We start from the raw sequence: 9,289 nt of genomic DNA on the forward strand, positions 1-9,289 counted from the left end.
GCTGTAAGGACTTGTTCCCTCTTTTGAGCTACTGCTTCCATAGGTGTAGGTCAAGTTCATCAAATTGTATGAGAATACTTTTTTTTTTTTTCCTCCTCTCAAAAATAGCCATTCTCTTATGTTACTAAATTTAAGTTAAAGCTTGAGGTCTTGATATTATCGTGTAACCAGGATTCCACAATCAGAGCCAAGGCCAGAGCAGCAGGTGGTCACGTCAAAACCCTGGAACCAATCCTGTAAACCTTTTCCACCTGCAATTATACAAGTACCCCAATCATAGTCCTTTCCCCACTTCCAGAGTTCCACCTGCCACAGATGAATTTACCTGTCCCAGTAAGCAGCTCTGGTAGTGTAGTAGTTACAAGTAGGACTGCTAAACTCACGGTCAGCAGTTCAAAACTACCAGCAGTTCTGCAGGAGAAAGATGAGGCTTTCTGCTCCCGTAAAGATTTACAGCCTCAGAAACCTTGTACAGGGTCACTATGAGTCAGAACCGACTCCATGTCACATAACAACAACAACAAACAATACCACAATCTATGAATTGGAACCGACTCCACAACACACCACCACCACCTCCAGCCATGAGCTTATGATGATTCTCGGTCTGTGCAGTAACTAATGACCACCATGCCTGCGATTCTGGTGACTGCTGATGGGGTTCTTTATCTGGATGATTGTCTCTGATCTTCTTTTTGTTCTCTTTAAGACTTAATGAAAGGGTCTCCGTAGAAGGCTTTTTTTTTCTTAGCACATTTGTAGCAGGCAAAGCTTAATGTTTCACGGCCTGTTTAAGGTTATGAACTACGTCCGGATGTTGAAATACGCTTATCAGAATGATTGAGTAAATTGGTACTCTAAAAATGTTGGGGACTTAGAGATAAAAGCAGATTAGTAGTTACCAGGGGTCAGAGAAGGGAGAGTGGAGATTTTTTGCTGAAGTGGGTACTGAGTTTTTGCTTGTTGTTGTTGTTATTGTCAGTTCCAACTCATAGTGATGCTGAATAGAGTTTCCAAAGAGTGGCTGGTGAGCTTAAACCACTGACTGCAATTCAAACAAACATTAACCCACAGCACCACATCAGGACTCTGAGTTGAGTTTTTGTTGAAGGGCCTGAAAAATATCTGAAAATGAATAGTAGTGATAGTTATGGTGAAAGTAATTAGTGACACTGAATTGTAGACTTAAATATGGTTGAAACGGCACCCTTTTTTATTTTTGCTCTAATCTCTATTACTTCTTTTCTTTGGTGGCTGTAGATTCCTTCTGTTGGTCTAATTGTTGTAGATGCTGTGCTAATGTGTTAATTTTAGTTCATTCTTCTTTTTGGATGTGTGCGTTTATTGCAATAAGTTGTCCTCTCAGCACTGCTTTTTCTGTGTTCCAAAGATTTTGGTATGTTGTGTTTTCATTCTCGTTTGTTTCAAGGAAATTTGTGAGTTCACATTTTATTTCTTCTACTACCCAGTCGCTTTTCAGCAGGGTGTTATTCAGTTTCCATGTACTTGACTTGATTTCCTTGGTGTTCCTATTATTGATTTCTAATTTGATAGCATTGTGGTCTGAGAAGATGCTTTGTAGTATTTTGATATTTGTAAATTTGTGGAGGTTTATTTTGTGGCCTAAAGCATAGTCTATTCTGGAGAATGTTCCATGTGTGCTGGAAGAGAATGTCTATTGTGCTGTTATTGGGTTGAATGCTCTGTACACATCTATGAAGTCCAGTTGGCTGATTGTGTTGTTTAGTTCTATTGTGTCTTTGTCAAGTTTCTTTCTGGTTGTTCTATCCATTTTTGAAAGCGGTGCATTAAAATCACCCACAATTTTTGTAGATTTGTCAATTTCTTTCTTCAAATCTGTTAGAGTTTGCTTTATATATTCTGGAGCTCTTTCATTGGGAGCATACATATTTATTATGGTTATGTCATCTTGTTCAATTGTCCCTTTAGTCATGAGATAATGTCCATCTTTATCTATTATGTTGGGTTTTGCCTTAAAGTTTATTTTATCAGAGATTAGTACTGCCACTCCTGTTTGTTTTTCTTTGCAATTAGCTTGGTATATATTTTCCCATTCTTTGACTTTTAATCTGTTTTTGTCTTTGTGTGTAAGATGTGTCTCTGGAAGACAGCATATTGAAGGATCTTGTTTCTTTATTTGTTCTGCCACCCTCCGTCTCTAAACTGGTGCATTTAATTCATTTACATTCTGTGTAATTATAGATGTTGTTGTTGTTGTTATGTGCCATGGAGTTGATTCTGACTCATAGCGACCCTGTACAGGTTTTCTGAAGCTGTAAAATTTACGGGAGCAGAAAGCCTCATCACCCTACTGTGGAATGACTGATAGTTTCAAACTGCCAACCTTGAGGTTAGCAACTTGATTCATAACCACTACACTACCAGAGCTCCTTGTAATTATCAGTAGATATAGATTAATTGCTGTCATTATGTTTGATATTTTGTGGTGTTGCTGCTTTCTTTGTTTGGCATATCTTCCTGTGCTAAGTTCATGGTTTTTGTGTTCTTTCTTGTGAGTTTCCTCATAGTTTTAATGTTTCCATGTTCTTCTTGGATTTTCATTTTCTTGGTATGTTGTGAAGCATCAATTTCCTTTGAAGTAACCTTACAGTCCCTAACTTTTCCTTCCATTTAGTGAAGTCTATTTTATCCTGTAATCTACCTGATCTTCTCACCATCTGGATCTCTGTTCCTGTGTGTTTACCCTCTTTCACATTGTACTTGTTTTGATCATAGACTGACCTCCCAGATTCTCTGAGTTTGTTTTTATAGTTTTGTTTTTTTCTTTTCTCTTCCTTCTGTCAATTTTGTTCTGGGAGGTGCTGCCATGTATGTCAATCTCTGGTTGTTTGTTCCTGGTTCTTAATCCATAGAACTCCCTTTAGGATGTTTTGTAGTGCAGGGTTTACTTTGGCAAAATCCCTTAACTTCTGTTTGTCCTGGAATGTTTTGATTACACCATGATATTTGATTGAGAGCTTTGCTGGATAAAGGATTCTTGGTTGTCAGTTTTTTTTTTTCTTTCAGGATTTTATATATGTCTCCCCATTGCCTTCTTGCTTGCATGGTTTTCGCAGAGAGATCCAAGCTTAATCTGACTTGCTCACCTTTGTATGTAGTGCTTCTCTTTTCCCTAGCTGCTTTCAGGATTATCTCCTTATTTTTTATTTTGGAGAGCTTGATTATGATATGTCTCAGTGATTTTCTTTTGGGGTCTATCTTTCCTGGGGTTCGTTGAGCTTCTTGAATGTTTATTTTTTCACTTTTCAGGATGTTAGAGAAGTTTTCTTCCAGCAGTTCTTCAACTATTTCCTCTGTGGCCTTGTGTGATTCTTCCTGTTCCGGAATGCCAATAATTGTTATGTTATTCCTTTTCATGTTGTCCAACATGAATTGTAGACCTCTTCAGATTTTTGTAATCCTTTTTTTCTGCTTGCTCTTCTATCTTAGTGGTATTGAGAAATTTGTCTTCCAAATCACTGATTCTGCTTTTCATCTCTTCTATTCTACTCCTTTGTCCTTTCAGAGTATTGTCTATTTCGGATATTCTATTATTGATCGTTTGGACCTCTTTCTGTAGGTTTTGAATTGTTTCCAATTCTTTATCTATCTTATTTGATTGTTTCTGTCATGCTTTCCTGACTTCTTCTTTATTTTTCTGAAATCCATTGTAAAGTGTTTTGAAACATTTTATAATCATTTTTTTCTGAATTCCTTCTTAGGTATTTTCAAGGCCTGCCCTCCTTTCGGAATGTAGTCCAGGTCTACCTCTCAGTCATTTGTCTCAGACATTTTTATCTTGTTTCTGGACATGTGCTGATATTGTCATCTGCTTTTGCTTCTTGGATATGCTTAGTGTTTATCTGTGGCCTTAATACTTGAGTGTGGGTTTTGGTATTTTTTTATGTTTCCTGATTACCTCCAGGTAGATGTGATCAGGATGTGGGCTTCCTTTTTCACTCTTCTTATTGCTTAACTCAGAGTAACTTTCACAGGTGTTGTCTGCCTCCCTGGTGTATGGCAGTTGGTATTGGTTCTTGCCTAGATTTGGGTGTTTTATAGAGTGTGATTGTAGCTTGACTATATGGCAGCAGTTTCTGTTTCTTCTTGAGTAATGCAGGGAAAGAAAGAGTTCCCCAAAGGTAAAAGGGGAAACATAGAACAGCAAAACAGCAACAGCAAAAAAACAAGAAAAAACAAACACCAAAACAACACCAAAACTAGATTGGGTACTGTAGTTGATAATTGCAGAAAAGGGAGAGGAGGGAGAGAAGAAAAAAAAAAATCTGTAGCCTAATATGAGTATGATTTTAATGTCCTCTTTTAGTTTCTTGCCTTCAAGGCTGCCTGATAAACTTCAAGATGCCTCTGTTGGTTGTTATGCTGTACCTCAGGATTTAATTTAATTTTCAGCTTGTTTTGTTTTTAAACTCTCTTTCCCTCTCCACATCCCTTGTTCTGGCCTTTTCCATATTAAAAAACAATTCAGGGCTGGCTCTTGGGCTGAGAGTATTTGTGCACATGTGTTGCAGAAGAACCCACCAGTTGTGAGGGTGCAATGAATATATACCAAAAAAAAAAAAAAAAAGAAAAAAAAAATCAGAATGAAGCAAAACTGACCAAGTGTATTGTCCACCTTTGTTCTGAGGTTCCTGTGGCATTATTCCATGGAGGGTCTGTTCCCCTGCTTGGTCTTGTCATTTGGTATCACCCAAGTTGTCGACTCCAGGCTGTAGAAGCTGGCAGATTCAAAAGTACGAAATTTCTTATTTTGGCTACAAGTTCCACTAGCTATAAGCCTTCAAACTTTTAAAATACTCCTACCTACATGGTTCAGAGTTTTGGAGCTCTGCCCTGAACCCGCTTTGCCTGGTGTTGTGTGATTTTGCTGACAGTGAACTTCACTGCACCTCAACCCTATCTGCCACAAGCCCCACCTCTGGCACCCTTTTTTATTGGTGTTGGTGTTGGTGGTTATGTGCTGCAGAGTCTGTTCTGTCTCATAGCTACCCTGTACAGGGTGTCTGAGGCTGTAAATCTTTACAGGAGCAGAAAGCCTCGTCTTTCTGCCATGAAACAGCTGGTAGTTTCGAACTGCTGACCTTGTGGTTCACAGCCCGATTCATAACCATTACGTCACCAGAGCTCTAGGAGACTTTAAAAAAATTGTTGGAAATGGAATTGAAAAAGAACACAATTCATCCATAAATTTCTTGAAGCCCCTTTGTGTGTTTTTATTTTACCACAATAAAGAGTGCCTTGCAAAGAATAGAAACAGTTAAAATGCAGGATTAATAACTTGTATGTTTTACAGTGCTTTCAAGTTTAAAGAACACCCTACATATCATATTTAATTGACTGTAAGATGCACAGTTAAACAACAACAACAAAAATTGTTGCTGTTGTTAAGTGCCGTCAAGTTGTTCCGACCCATAGCGACTTTACATAGGGTTTCGGAGGACTGGCTCGTGAGCTTGAACTGCCGTACTTGTAGTTCAAACTGACTTTGCAATCCAGTGCATTAACCCACAGCACCACACCAGGACTCCAAAACAACAACAATAACAAAACAGTTTGTAATTATGAAGTCTGTATGTATCGAATGCTTGGTTTTTGTTTTTGTTGTAATTGCTGTTGGTCAGGGGACCGTTGTTACCTAGTTGTTACCTAAGCCCTAAAGTTGCTAGCTTTGAAGTCTCAAAAATGGTGCCAGCAACTTGGGAAAATCCTAGAGATAAGAATTGAGTGAGTCTTGGTGTGGTGTTGAAGGATCAACACTGGAGTATGAACCAGAAGGACTGCAGTTCAAACTCACCAGCTGCTCCTTGGAAACCCTATACAGGGTCATGATGAGTCAGAACCAACTCAACTGCATGTAGCAACAACAACATTATAATCCGTGGAGTTCTGGTATGGCATTTTACAATAACCACTGGACTGCTGACTGCAAGGTTCGTGGTTCTAACTCACCAGTTGCTCCGTGGAAACTCCATTCATGGACACTATGAGTCAGAACCAACTCAAAGGCACTTAACAACAGCAATAACAGAAATTATAACCATCAGGAAAAAATTGCTTGGCCTACAGTAGGTAGGTAGGTAGTGATTCAGACAGGTTTAGCAGTTTCTGAAGTCCAAGCTAACAGAGTGCAAACTCAAAATTGCAGAGCCAGCTGAGGAACTCAGGTTTAATGGATTTTAGCCCTTTGGTAGAGTCTTTTAAAGAAACATGGTTTCATTAAAGGAAACTTGGTGGTGCAGTGGGTTATGCATTGGGCTGCTAACCTTAAGGTAGGTGGTTCAAACCACCAGCTGCTCTGCAGGAGAAAGATGAAGCTGTCTGCTCCTAGAAGGATTTGAATTTCAGAAACCCTAAGGAGTAGTTCTATTCCTTGTCATAAAAGGTCACTGTGAGCTGAAATCAACTTGGTGGCAATAGATTTGGTTTTAGTTTTATATTGTTAAAACTTTTCATGGCTCAGAGGGCAGTTTATGTAGGAAAATAAAGACGTGTAGATAGCGTAGTGGTTACGAATTGGGCTGCTAACCTCAAGGTCAGCAGTTCAAAACTACCAGCTGTTCCACAGGAGAAAGATAAGGCTTTCTGCACCCGTAAAGATTTACAGCTTCAGAAACCCTGTATAGGGTCAGTATGAGTTGGAACTAACTCCATAGTACTTAACAACAACAACATGACTCTGAAGCAACAAGTAATTCAGAAATGTCATTCCGTGTATGAATGCAGAGAGGATTCTAATGTACTTCTCTTATATTCTCTTTTGATAATATGCTTAACAGTGATACACTACACAATTTCTATCTAGTCCCTGATACATTATACAATTTCTATCTAAACAACTAGCCTCTGGGTGACCCTGCAGCTGCTAACCGAAGGGTTGGAGATTCAAGTCCATCAGAGGCATCGCTGAAGAAGTCTGGTGATCTAGTTATGATAAATCAGCGTTGACGATCCTGTGGAGAGAGTTCACACTGACATACATGAGGCCACTCTAAGTCAGAGCCGACTCAATGGCCACTGGTGTTTAAAATCCTTTCAATGTGCATACAGTAGTTGAACAGTGATTTTTGTTTTGCTCAATAATTTTTTTCCCTTAAAAATAGTTCATCTTCTGAACAGTGGCCCTCAGATGGTGAAATGTATGTCATTTGGTCATTGTGACATAGAAAGTAATTTGTCTTCTTGTGTGACCCATGAACCTGCTGTTCACAGACATGGATTCCGAGTTGGGAGGGGCTCACCAGTGACAGTACTCATATCTTCCTGTCCCTTGGTAGTTCGACTCAGTTCTGGCCATAGAATAGTTCTTATTTCTCCATTTTGAGACACTTATAGAGCTCTGGTAGCGTAGTGGTTACGAATCGGGCTGCGAACCTTAAGGTCAGCGGTTCGAAACTACCAGCCGCTCCGCGGGAGAAAGATGAGGCTTTCTACTCCCATAAAGATTTACACCCTCGGAAACCCTGTACAGGGTCGCTATGGGTCGGACCCGACTCTATGGCACTTAACAACAACAACAACATAGTAACCACCTACGTGCAGCTCAAGGTTGATAAATGCATTTAAAACCCCTGGGCTTTGTAAGAAGCCAGCCTCCTAAATGGAAGAGTAAAAAATCTGCCAAAAGAGCAAAACAGTGATCACAATGCTGCCCCGATACTGCACATGAGGAATGTCAAATGACTCACTTCTCAGTCAGTGGGCTTGAGAAATGTAGCCAAAGTGTGGAGTGAAGAGCAGTTGCAAAGGTAATCAAAATCAAGCATAGTAGGAACAAAGCTGTTCTTCATGAGCTCTTTCTGTGTCTCAGGCTAGGTTCACTCAATGAGCAAAAATCAGTGAAATTTGTATATCTGTATATGGAAGTATATATAAGTGTATTTAGAGATTTATCTCAAGGAAGTGAATCGTACAGTTGTGAAGGCTGACAAGTTCCAGACCTGTGAGTCAGACATCAGGTTGGAGGCTTCTCCTGACTCACATGTTTGCAGGGGTTGATAACCCCCAAATCATCAGGTCAGGAAGTAGGCTGCTGGCTCACAGGGCTGCAGAAGCTGGCAAGTCCTAAAATGTGTAGGTCACACTGCAGGCATTTGGCTCCCATCCCAAGAATCAAACGTCAGAAGACAATGAGTCAGACGCAGGATCAACAGAGAGACAGCTTTGCAGATACATCCAGATATATTCGATGGAGACCACACACCCCAAGGAAATTAATTCGCTTTCAACAACTTGACATTGCAGCTGATTGGCTGCTCATACCATATCACAAAATAGAGGATGATTGCATTATCAGTGTATTTAGGTCTAGCTATACCCTGCTGTGTGGTGCTGTGGACTAATGTGTCAGACTACAAAGTTGTTTGAACTGCAGGGTTGGTGGTTCAAGCTTACCAGCTGTTCCTTGGAAACCCTATACAGGTTCGCTATAGGTTGGAATCGACTCGACGGCACTTGACAAACAACATACCCTGCCATAATGAGCTCTGGTACTGCTGCTGTTGGTAGGTGCCATCAAGTTGGTACCACCTCATAGTGACCTTATGCACAGCAGAACGAAACACTGCCCGATCCTGGGCCTACCTCACTGTTGTGGCAACGCTTAAGTCCATTGCTGCTGCCACTTGGTCAGTCCTTTTTGTTGGGGTTCTTCCTCTTCCTCTCTGACCCTCCACCTTACCAAACATGATATCTTTCTCCAGCGACTGCTCCTTCCTGACAATATATCCAAAGTATGAGAGTCGAAGTTTGGCCATCTTGGCCTCCAAGGAGCACTCTGGCTGCACTTCTTCCAAAACCGATCTATTGGTTCTTTTGGCAGCCCATGGCACTTTCAATATTCTCCTCCAACACCATAACTCAGAAGCATCAATTCTTTTACGGTCTTCCTTATTCATTGTCCAGCTTTCACATGTATATGAGGTTATTGAAAATACTATGGCTTGGGTCAGGCACTCCTTAGTACTTAAGCTGACATCTTTGTTCTTCAATACTTTAAAAAATATCGTGCAGCAGATTTGCCTAATGTAATACGTCATTTGATTTCTTGACTGCTGCTTCCTTGAGTGTAGATAGTTGATCCAAGAAGAATGAAGTCCTTGACAACTTCCATCTTTTCTCCATTAATAAGAATGTTATTTATTGGTCCAATGGTGAGGATTTTTGTTTTCTTTACATTGAAATGTAATCCATACTTGTCGGGGACCCGCCTCGACATTGGGGTTCAGTTCACGAGGAGAGGATACCTGAC

This window comes from Chrysochloris asiatica, unplaced genomic scaffold (genome assembly GCF_000296735.1).
Source record: "Chrysochloris asiatica unplaced genomic scaffold, ChrAsi1.0 scaffold00258, whole genome shotgun sequence".
Lineage (NCBI taxonomy): Eukaryota > Metazoa > Chordata > Mammalia > Afrosoricida > Chrysochloridae > Chrysochloris > Chrysochloris asiatica.